Source organism: Dromiciops gliroides, chromosome 1, assembly GCF_019393635.1.
Source record: "Dromiciops gliroides isolate mDroGli1 chromosome 1, mDroGli1.pri, whole genome shotgun sequence".
In the NCBI taxonomy this organism is placed as follows: Eukaryota; Metazoa; Chordata; class Mammalia; order Microbiotheria; family Microbiotheriidae; genus Dromiciops; species Dromiciops gliroides.
Genome location: NC_057861.1, coordinates 539231121 through 539243988, shown reverse-complemented (window position 1 = coordinate 539243988; position 12868 = coordinate 539231121). Strand labels below are relative to the sequence as shown.

Here is a 12868-nt window from a genome sequence, read left to right as displayed (position 1 = left end):
CCACCAAGCTGACTGCCCAGAGGACTCTATGACACACACAAAGGTTAAGAACATCTGTTTTAAAAGTACTGTGAAGGGCAACTAGGTGGCACAGTGGATAGAGCACTGGCCCTGGATTCAGGAGGACCTGAGTTCAAATCCAGCCTCAGATATTTGACACTTACTAGCTGTGTGACCCTGAGCAAGTCACTTAACCCCAATTGCCTCACCAAAAAACAGAAACAAAAAAAACCCAAAAAAGTACTATGAGGTTGGTTTGAGAAATTTCCTACCAACTAGGTGAGCAATTGTTAAATTATAATCCTTCAGTTCAAATAATGCACAAGCTACAAAGTTTATAACACAGTAAAATAATTTCAGAATTTTTCTTTCACAATCCCTGAGGGGTTTAGGGACCATTACTACAGGTTAACTGGCATGAGTTTGGCTTGGAGGTATGGAAATTGAACATAGTTGTTAGCAGTTCAGGAAAGTCATAGTCATGTTTCCATCCCCAATCCTTGGGAGCATTGCTTTCATCAAAATACATTGTCCAACTATCAGCTATGGCCTGCATCTACTTTGTATGTGCCCTGGAGCTCAGGTACACGCTTAACCACTTCCTGTGCCAGTTTCTCAGGGGTAAAACTCATGGCATTGATGTTGTAACTCCTCATGGAGAGAGAATCTGCAGAGGCTTCTATGAATTCCAATATAGCTCTGAGGCAATCATCAATGAACATCATGGGAAGCTGAGTGTCTGGTTTGAAACTTGCCACTTTTTATAGCATTATGGACAATCTGAACTGCATGATGTGTTGTTCCTCCACCAGGCTGGGAGTCAGCAGAAATGATTCCAGGATACCTCAAGCACCAGAAGTCTAAGCAATACTGATAAGGATAGTATTCTTGTATGATTTTTGCATGAACCTTAGACACTCCATAGATGGTGTTTAGGTCTCTGAATACAGAGATCAGGGGTTGGGTTCTGAGGAGAAAGCTTTGTTAGTACTAGGCACAAAAAGTCTTAGACTGTGCTCTCCTACGATATCCAGAAGATTATGGAAACCAGTAATATTTACATCTCTTGCCAATGGTACATTTGCTTCTCCAACAGCACTTAGCAGGGTACTATAGTGAATGATCCATGTAATTTGATTGGTCACCACTATTTCCGAAGGTTCTTATAATCCAAGATATCAGAATAAATAAATGGCCTACTGTAGAAAACATGATCAAGGGGTTTTCTAATGTTGGACAAGATCACATTGTCCTTTTCAAATTGTTTCCTCAAAAGTTTAGCAATTCCCACACCAAGTTGTCCAAGACCCCCCTGTAATCAGTACATGTGGATGCTCTGTATCAGAAAAAGATACAGAATGAAAAGTGGAATCAGATGGAACTTGGCGAGGTGAAATATCCAGAAATCGGGAGGTACTATGGAAGTTGTACCAGGCTGACAACTCGAGGCAACAACTGAACTGGCATTTTTCTCCTTCAAGTATCCCTTCCCAGCCGTCCCTTTCAACGCTGCCTCCCCGCCAGATGCTCTAGAATTTGGATTCGCTCATTTCACCTTCTGGGCAGGTCTTTCTCTATACCGCCCCCTACCCAGCCAGGACTTATAGCTTTTGAATTTGGACACAGGAACTGCTCCCTCTGCCACTGGGCTAGAGTAGACTCAGCACAATGCAGGAGGCAAAGTGAAGGCCTGAAGAAGAGAAATCTGCCTCAGGGAAAAATCCTCAGCCAAAAGGAAAGAGAGGAGAGTGATATCACCAAAGGGTAACAGAATTCTGAAGAAGACAGGAGAAAGGAAAAGAAGGTATTGTTACCAAGCAATCAGGCTCAGTCCTGAGCCTCCACACTTAGGCCTCTGCCTCTTGCATTTTCCTGGCTTTCTTCAACACACAATTCAAATAGCACCTTCTGGAGGAGGCCTTTCCCAAGTATTCAATCCCTGAGTTCCTATGATCCAATAGCCATGTTTTGTCTTATCTTGAAGGGCCCAGTCCTTCATACCACTTCTTAGCCCACTCCACATTATGCCCTGCATGTAAACCGTTCTGGTCTTTCCTGCTCCCTTTTATGTGTTGTCTCTTCTCTGTGTTTGTTTGTTTGTTTGCTTGGTTTTGGGCAATGAGGATTAAGTGACTTGCCCAAGATCACTCAGTCAGTAAGTGTCAAGTATCTGAGGCTGGATTTAAACTCAGGTCCTCCTGACTCCAGGACCAGTGCTCTATCCACTGTGCCACCTAGGTGCCCCCTGTTGTCTCTTCTCAACAGAGTGCAGACTCTTCAAGGTCAAGAACTATGTTGCTTGTTTGTATAAGCATTGCTAAGCCTGTAATTGTAAGCCTGTAATGAATGCTTTATCTATCTACACTATTGAATCCCCCATTCCCTTTGCTTTCTTCCTGAAATTCTTTCCATCTACCTGGCATACTTTTTGTACATATGTAGCATACACAGTTATTTACATGTTGGTGACCTTATTAGAATCTGAGATCCTTGAGGGAAGGAACAGTATTATTTTTTTTTTACTTTTCTTTATATTTCCACCCATTATTATATTGTCTAGAACAGTCACTTAATCAGTGCTTATAAACTGACACATAATGCACTGATAACAGTTGAGGGGGGCAGCTAGGTGGCACAATGGATAGGATGCTGGGTCTGGAGTCAGAGAGACTCATCTTCCTAAGTTCAAATCTAGCCTAAGACACTAGCTGTGTGATCCTGGGCAAGTCACTTAACCCTGTTTGCCTCCGTTTCCTCATCTGTAAAGTAAGCTGGAAAAGGAAATGGTAAACCACTCTAGTATCTTTGCCAAGAAAACCACAAATGGGTTCACAAAGTGTTGGACATGACTGAAAGGACTTGACAACAACAGCTGAGGGAGTCCAGAAAAAGGCAGCATGATACAGTGGAAAATTAATAACTTATGAAAAGTCAGATGACCTGGGTTCAAATTCTAGCTCTCCTGTTTATTACTTGTATGTTCTTGGGTGGGTTAATTTAACTCTAAGCTAAGTAGGTAGAATAGTGCATATATTTAGATATGAAAGGGCCCTTTGGCATCATCAGTGCAGAGAGATTAATTGACTTGCCCAAAATCACACAAGTAGCAACTGGCAGATGACCTCTAAGATCCCTTTCAGCTCTAAATATATTATCACTTGACGGGCATACTGGCAGATAGATGTTGATTGGATTCGAGTGATTCGATTCAATCAAGCAACCAAACAAGCATTCATTAATTGCTCAATATGCACAGAGGATGGCACTGCGTGAAATACTGGGAATATAAAGATAAAAATCAAACAGACTCTGCCCTCAGGGTACTCTTTCATTCTACTGTGCATAGGAGAGAGCTGCAATGCACAAATATAAGTAAATTAAAACATGCAAAAATAAAAACAAAAAATAAAAAGTTCGTGGTCCACTAATAGCTGTAAGAATTTCAGGAATAGCTTCAGGGAGGAAAAAGTGTTTGAGTTGATCTTTTAAGAAAGCTGATGATTCCCAGAGGAATAGGTGAGGAGGGAGTGCATTCCAGGAAAGGAAGAATGGCATGTAAAAATGGATGTTATATAAGATAGAATTTTGAGTAGGAGGAAGAGTAGGCAAGTTTGGCTGAAATGTAGAAAATGTGGGGGAAGGAGAATAACGTATAATAAGTCTGGAAAGGTAAGCTACAACCAGATTGCAGAGGGTTTTAAATGCCAAATAGATGAGTTAGTATTATATCCTAGAGACTATAAGGAGTGACTGGGGGATTTTTAAGGAGGGGAGTGACATGGTCATATTTGGGGAAAAATGTCTTTGGAAGCTCTGTGGAGGACAAATTGGAGAGGGGGTTGATATAAGGTAGAAATCCCAAACAAGAAGTTATTGTAACCTTCCAGGTGACACATAGTGAGGCCCAGTGAGGGTGCTGACCATGTAAGTGAAGAGAAGGGAACTGATAATTAAAGAAATGGAAAAACTCAACAATTGGCTAATTTGTGGGATGGGGTCAGGGGAGGGAGAATGAAAAGTTGAGGATAAATCTGAGATTCAAAACTTGGGTCAATAAAGAATGGTACTGACTTTTACATTAATAAGGATATTAGGAAGAAGACTGAGTGTGGGGAGAAAAGATGATGATTGCTGTTGTAGAAATACTGAGTTTAAGATATATCTATAAGGCATCCAGATCAAAGGATCCAATAGAAACCTGATGATGTAAGACTAAACTTCAATAGAGAGAGTAGAACTAGATATATAGATATGGGACTAATCTTCATAGAGATGATCATTGAAACCATTGGACATGAGTTTTTAAAAATATATACTTTTTATTTTCTCAATTACATGTAAAAAACAATGTTTAATACATATTTTTTTAAATTGATTTCCAGATTCTCTCTCTCTCTGTCTCTCTGTCTCTGTCTCTCTGTCTCTGTCTCTGTCTCTCTCTCTCTCTCTCTCTCTCTCTCTCTCTCTCTCTCTCTCTCTCTCTCTCTCTCTCAGTCTCCCTCCTTCCCCTCTACCATCCCTGAGATGCTAAACATTTGATATAGGTTATACATGTGCAAGAAGGTGATGAGACTGCTAATTGAGATAATAAAAGAGAGAAGAGAGCTCAGGACAGAGTCATAATGGCAGATACCATTATGGGAGGAGGGCAGAGAACATAAATCTCAACATTTATTTGTTATATTCTTAATATGTGTATACATTGTCTCTTCCCCCTGCCCCCAGACTATAACCTTCCTCAGGACAGGGGCTATTTTGCCTCTGCCTTTGAATCCCCAATGTTAGCACAGAGCAAGCAAGCCTGTGGTTACTTACAGACCAGAAAACAGGCCAGGGCAGTGTAGACCATAACTCTCCTTAAATCATAACACCTTAAACACGCTGAAGCTTGGGACACTACATCCTGGAAGTAATGCCCCACTTTAAGAAGGCGTTAAAAGTCAAAAAATAGGCTAGATAAATGAGCAGACAGAAAAGAACTGCAGAAAATAGAAAGTTTCTTTGGTGACAAGGAAGACCAAAATACACCCTCAGAAAAAATTAACAAAATCAAAGCTCCTACACCCAAGGCTTCCAAGAAAAATAGGAATTGGTCGCAGGCCATGGAAGTGCTCAAAAGGGACTTTGAACATAAGATAAGAGAGGGAGGGGAAAAAATGGAAAGAGAAATGAGAGTGATGCAGGAGGGTCATGAAAAAAAAGTCAACAGCTTGAAAATCCAAATGGAAAAGGAGATATAAAAGCTCTCTGAAGAAAATAATTGCTTAAGAATTAGGATTGAGCAAATGGAAGCTCATGACTTCATGAGAAATCAAGACACAATAAAGCAAAACCAAAAGAATGAAAAAATAGAGGGTGATGTGAAATATCTCCTTGGAAAAACAACTGACCTGGAAAACAGATCTGGGAGAGATAATTTCAAAATTATTGTACTACCTGAAAACCATGATCAAAAAAAGATCTTAGACATCATCTTCCAAGAAATTATCAGGGAAAATTGCCCTGATATTCTAGAAGCAGAAGGTAAAATAGAAATTGAAAGCATACACTGATCACCTCCTAAAAGAGATACCAAAATGAAAACTTCCAGGAATATTATAGCCAAATTCCAGAACTCCCTGGTCAAGGAAAAAAATATTGCAAGCAGCCAGAAAGAAACAATTCAAGTATGGTGGAGCCACAGTCAGGATAACACAGGATCTAGCAGCTTCTATATTAATGGATTGGAGGGCTTAGAATATGATATTCCAGAGGGTAAAGGAATGGGATTACAACCAAGAATCACCTACCAAGCAAAACTGACTATAATATTTCAGGGGGGAAAATGGGAATTGAATCAAAGAGGACTTTCAGGCATTCATGATGAAAAGATCTGAGCTGAATGGAAAATTTGACTTTCAAATACAAGACCCTAGAGAAGCATAGAAAGGTAAACAGGAAAAAGAAATTATGAGGAATATTAAAAGATTAAAATGTTTACATTCCTACATGGGAAGATGATATGTCTAATGCATAAGAACTTTCTCAGAATTAGGGCAGATGATAGGGATAAATTTAGACAGAGGGAACAGGTGTGAGTTGAATGTGAAGGAATGGTATTTTAAAAAATATAAAATTAGGAACAGCTAGGTGGTGCAGTGGATAGAGCACTGGCCCTGGATTCAGGAGGACCTGAGTTCAAAGCCAGCCTCAGACACTTAACACTTACTAGCTGTGACCCTGGGCAAGTCACTTAACCCAAATTGCCTCACAATATATATATATATATACACACATATATAATTAAGGGGTGAGAGGAATGCACTGGGAGAAAGAGAAAGGGAGATGTGGAATGGGGTAAAGTATCTTACATAAAAGAAGGAAGAAAAAGCTTATGGAGTGGAGGGGAAGATGGGGAAGGTGTGGAGGAGTGAATGAGCCTTACTCTCATCATAATTGGCTCAAAGAGAGAATAAAATCACACCCAATTGGGCAGAGTAATCTATCTAACCCTGCAGGGACGTAGAAGGGGAAGGGGATAAGGTTGGATGGGTAAAAGAAGGGATGGCAGATTGGGGGAGGGGGCAGTCAGAAACAAAACACTTTTGAGGAGGGATAGGGTGAAAGAAGATAGAAAATAGAATAAATATGGGAAGAGAATAGGATGGAGAGAAACACAATTAGCAATAATAATTGTGAAAAAAATTTTGAAGCAAAGGCAAGAGCAATGTAAGATGGCGATGATGATAATGTTAGACTGATTGATGAATGGATGGATTGATGATTATTGGATGAAGATGGGAATTAATTGATGAGGATTGATTGAATGGTACTTTGCTGGGCTATTGTGAAGAAAATTGTCAGGTATAAGGTACTATATAAATATTATCTATTACTGTGGTCACAATAATCAACCTTATGGCTTTATTGTAAGGAAATCTCTCTTTAACATAATATATAAATGTAGTTTACTATATAAAATGATGAGCAGGATGCTATCAGAAAAATCTGGGAAGACTACATGAGCTGATATAAAGTGAAATGTACTGTATACAAAATAACAGCAATATTGTAAGATGATCTGCTGTGAATGACTTAGTTATTTGCAGCAATATAATGATCCAAGACAACTTTGAAGGATTTAAGAAAAATGTAATCTATCTACAGAATGGGAACTGATTTATCTGAATATAGATTGAAGCTCTTTTTGCTAGTTCCTTTATCTGAAGTTTTGTTTTTGTCTGTTTTCTTTCACAACTTAGCTAATGTGGAAATGTTTTACATGACTGTACATGTATAACTTATATTGAATTGCTTGAGGTCTTAAGTGGGGCTGGGGAGGTGTAATGGTTGAAGTGACACCACCTGCTGGAGAGTTACTGTAGGAGAGCTCCACCATGAGGAGAAGGCATCTGAGGGCAAGCCATGAGGCTTTTCCTTGGTGTCAGGAAATGACGTTTGCTCATGGGAACTGTTTATCAAAGCTACCAGCCAATTAGCTTGGAGCTGTGTGTGCATGTAGATGGGATGTTCCCAGGTCACAGGCAGCTTCTGGAAGGAAGGAAGAAGTGTTGGTCATTTTGGTTCCTGACCTCACGATGGCAGGTTGGATGATGGGGTCTCTTAGAAATAGTTACCTTTCTCTCTGATCATTAGATGTTAATGCTCTTTAATACATACTTAAATACTCTTGATAAAGCATCTAACTTATTTGGTGACCACTCATTAGATATTTTAGACAGTATAGCTAGAATTTTAGCTCCTTATAGAGGGAGGGAGGAAGAGAATTTGGAAGACAAAGTTTTTAAAAATTGATGGTGCAGGAGAGAGGTGGAAGTGAAAAGAGGAACAGAAAAATTATGATTGCTTTGCAAAGACACTTTAATCATAAAATAAGAATGTGTGTGGGCTAAAACAGGTCATACCAAGTGTCTGGAAGATGTTGACCATGAGAAGTAGGGCATAGAGAACAAAATACTGTTTGCCCAGCTCCTAGCATAGCATCTGGAATATAGTAAGTGCTTAATAAGTGGGGGTTTTTATTTATTCATAAATATAAACCCAATAACAATATATAAAGGATAACTTTTATATATTAAAAGAAAATTTGGGAATGTAGGTTGCCATATCAAACAGTAAGGGTGGGGGTGGTGAATGTGCAAACAAGTTGAAAAGATGTAGGGATCAAAGCTTCATTGAATTAAAGCTAGAAGGGACCTTAGGCATTATCTCTTTTTTATTATTTTTTTTTTTAGTGAGGCAATTGGGGTTAATTGACTTGCCCAGGGTCACACAGCTAGTAAGTGTTAAGTGTCTGAGGCCGGATTTGAATTCAGGTACTCCTGACTCCAGGGCTGGTGCTCTATCCACTGCGCCATCTAGCTGCCCCTTAGGCATTATCTCTTGATTTGACTCCTGAGCAAACTGAGTTCCAGAAAAAAATAATAACTTGCCCAAGGTTATACACACACACACACACACACACACACATATATTCTTTCTATTGTCTCATGATGTTTCTGATTTGTATGCTGATGAGATTACAGTTACCTAGTACGGATATGACTAGAGCAGAAGTAGTTATCTTATTCCTGTACCATGAGAGAGAAAAAAATATATACACATTTGTAGAAAGTAAGCAGTCCTCCCACCCTTCTCCAAAGGAGATTTTTTTTTATTCCTGCCATGAGATGAAGCAGGAAGTTGAGGCCTAACTCCTCAATGAGAGGAGGTACTGAATGAGAATGATATCTATTTGATTCCTTTTTGTTAATCTAGGGGATATGACTGGGTTCAATATAACTTCTCATCACTGTGTCTTTTTGAGGGAAGGAGAACCTCAAGCTTGACCCCTTTCCTGCCAAGTACTAGTTCCATAATGCACACACATATGGCAATTATTGAAGAAAAACCATTGATCCAAATCAGTAGCAAAACAGAAATCAGAGAAGGTATACATAGGAGAATATATACCAGCTAATACAGAGTTAAGGAACTCTCCCGTTGGGAGCAAGGTGACTCATCTCAACCAAGAAAGAGGCCTAGAGAGAAATCCCCCTAAATATCTCCTGTAAAAAGCTGGAGAGACAAAATGGAGATTGCCAATTCCTCTCATATCTTCCCAATCTTTCCCTTCAGCACCCACAAGTAGGGTTGGCTTCTTCCATCTTCTTTCTTGAAGCCAGAAGCCAGAATCATCCAAATTGACTCTATGTTTGAAAAGTCCCAAAGAAGACTGAAAAAGACTGGAACTCTTCCCAACTCTGCCCCATGCGTCACCCAGGGTAAAGCATTTATCTCTGCCAATATGGAGAGATTCTCACACCAGTGAACTTTGGGACAGGAGTTACATAAGATTTGCAAAGTATTTTATACATATTATCTCATTTAATCCCTACAACAACCCTGGAAGACAGGTGCTATTAATAAGTCCATTTTGCAGATGAGGAAACTGAGGCTGAAAAAAGGTTAAGTGATTTACCTGGGATCATACAGCTAGTTTCAAAAAAAAGATTTCAAGTCAGGTCTTCATGACTCAAGGTTCAACATTTGTTCTCTCTGGCTCTAATAGTTATTCTACTGCCACTAGAGAGACCCTTAGGTTAAAAGGGATATTAGCAGGTGTTGAAAAAGACATATTTAAGTGTCAAAACAGGTTTTTAAAAAAACTGTGGAATTAAAAGAAATGAAATGACAGAGCAGAGGAAGAGTAGTACATCATGGTATAATAATAAAAGTACCATCAAACATTTAGTCAGGAGTTCAGATTTGATGCTAAGACTTAGTTTTCTGACCATTGACAAGTTACTTAGAATATCTTTCTTTCTTTCTTTCTTTCTCTCTCTCTCTCTCTGATAAAGTGCAGCTAAGGATACAGTACTTTATATAAAACAAAAACTACTTTTAAAAAGATGGAGCCTTAGAAAAAAACGAGCAGCATGCTGAACCAGAGTTTTTGTTTGTTTATTTTTTTCTGAGTTTTCCTCTGAATACAGGAAGGCCAGCCATTCTATGACAAGCAAAGATGAGCCATCATGCTAAGCAGATTGGGCAAATATTCATGGTTACAGGCCATAATATAAAAGATCAAAGGGTATAAATAGATAATCTTCAAAGGAAAAAAATCCTAGCTATCGACAATCACCTAAAAATGCTCTAAATCACTAAAAATTAAAGAAATACAAATTAAAATAATATTGAGCTTCAACCTCAACCTATCACATCAGCAAAAGTGTCAAAAGAGGAAAATGATGAATGGCCATAGGAAAACAGGTATAATACTGCACTGTTGGTGGAGCTGTGAATTGGTTCAGGCAATATGGAAAGCAATTTGATACTATTCCTAGAAAGTTACCAAACTGTGCCTACCCTTTCACTCAGTTATATCACTACTGGGTCAATGCCTAGAAAGAAATAAAAGAAGAAAAAAGTACCTATGTATACAAAAATATTTATAACACTTCTTGATAGCCAAAAAAATGGTGTCCTCCTATTGTGGAATAGGTAAACAAATTGTGGTAGAGCAATATAATTGAATATTATTATGCACTAAGAAATGAAAAAAATAGACAATTTCAGAGGAAATTGGGAAAGCTGTGAACTGATAAAGAGCTAAGTGAGCAAAACTAGGAGAACAATGTATGCAATGCTAACATCACAAAGAAAAACAATTTTGAAATATTGTAGAAGTCAGATTAGTGCAATGATAAACTATGAATCCAAAAGAATGAACATGAAAACTACCTCTCACCTCTTGACACAGAGAGAAAATAGAGAGACATATTTTTTGGACATGGCTAATGTAGGAAATCATTTTGTAGTACTATGTAGGTATATATTAAGGCATCCATTTTTTATTTGCTTGGTGGGGAAAGAAGTAGTGGGAGGAACAAATTAATTGAAAACTGCTTGTTAAGTTAAAAAAACTAATAAATAATACACTTTAAAGGAGGGAAGAAGAAAACTGGTCATAAGGTTGAAGGGCAGGGGGAAGTAAGAAGCCTTTAGTTATGCCTCTCCATCTAATGACTCCCTCTGGGACCATTTCCCTTTGTTAAACCATTAACAAACCTAATAAAGCTACAGTATGAGGAGGCATCATTACAAGAAAGGGTCTGTGATTTTATTAGCAAAGAGAAGCATTGGTGGGAATTGCCTGACAATCAGAGAAGCCAAAAGACTTATCCAGAGCCATGGAGCTATCAGAGGCAGGATTTCAGCCTAGGTCTTACTATTCTAAGCCCAATAATCTATTCATTACCTCACAATGCCTCTAGGCATCATTAACTAATAAGAAAAAAAATGTCAACCCTTCTTTATTCACCACATTGGTTGTCATCTTAACAATAGGCTTTAGAATTCACAGTCCCAGCCTTAGATTTCCATATGTTGCGAGGGAAGTGTGGATGTGTTAAGCTAACTTGAAGTATTTAGTAATCATAACAGCTGTTACTTTAATGTAAACAAATCTGTCTATAACAGACAAGCCCCCTTCCCTCTTGGTTCTCTGAGAACCAGAGTGGAACAGTTCTGGATATCAGAGTTGAGAACAATAACTTATACTGCCCATCAAGTCTCCATGCTAAGTCCAGCATGAATATAATGATACCACCACCCCCATTCCTGAAAGCGACCATAATGCTACCTATGAGTGGCAAACCAGCCCAAGTCAAATTTTCCATCCCAATGAGCAGTGGGATAAGGTTCTCTCTATTCAGCCTGGGCAATAGGGAGACCCAGTCTCAAAATAAAATAAAATTTTAAAAATATACATATGTACTATTCTAAACAAATGCATATATGAAAGTTTAACATTTAATGGAATATCAGAGTTGAATATATCTCAGAAGACATGTAGTCCAACACATACCTGAAAAATAGTTCTATCTACAACATACCTCCAAAATGGCCATTTATTCTTTGAATGAAGATCTCCAATGAGAGAGGACCCACTGCCTCCTATGGCATTTAACTCATTCCGTTTTTGGATTGTTGTTGTTCATTCTTCTTTCTTGAAGAGGACCAATGTCATTATGGTGGATGTATTGATTTGCAAGTGAATTGGATTTAAGTGAGGTATAGTTGAACAAAATAATCAGTCTCACTCTCTCTTCCAGAGTCATCAAAGTCCAGTGGCAAGATAAAAGTCAAGAAAACTGGTGTTGGCTCAGGTTGCAGTGTTTGACCTTGGTGCCTTTGATGTCTGACCAAGCTCTAAGCACTCCAAAACACTAGAACACTTCATAAAGTAATAGGTTTCAAAGTGTGTTCTTTATAACTTGGACCGCTCCTACCTTTCTGGTCTTCTTATACCCTATTCCCCTCCCCCACAATGTGACCCAGAGACATCGGCATTTATCCAAGCCAATAGAAAATGGAAATCAGAGAAGTTATGCACAAGAGGATATACCAGAAAACACACAGGGAATGAATTCTCACTGGGAGCAAGACATCTCGCATCAACCAAGAAAGGTAAGAAAAAGAGACATAAGAGAAGTGTCAGCTCTTATATATGTCAGCTACTTCCAAAAGTCTTTCTCTTCCTTCAGAGACCTTTTTTTGAAGAGAATCTGGGAGCATGTGTCTTCACTCTAAAAGATGGAAGCCAGAAGACCAAGTAACTCTCCTCTGTCAAGTTCTTGGCAATTCCACCCCTCACAAAGTCTTGGAACACTGAGTAATCAGTCTCCACAAATGAAGAGAGTCTTATGCAAATAGCTTTTGAGCCCCTGGTTATATTAGCACAGTGCCTGTCACCTGGTAGGTGCTGAATAAATGCTTATCTGTCAACAAACTGACTACTAGTATTCAAGGTGTCAGGGAAGTCAGGAGAAATTCATGCCCATCAGATTGAATTTAGAATTCTGTGATGAAATAAACAATGGAAAAT

General features: G+C 38.7%; 1 pseudogene; it reads right to left on the bottom strand.

Moving 5' to 3' along the window:
• Positions 1-388: 388 nt before the first annotated feature.
• The window catches only part of LOC122751379, a 36800-nt pseudogene continuing 24320 nt past the window's right edge, over positions 389-12868 (bottom strand).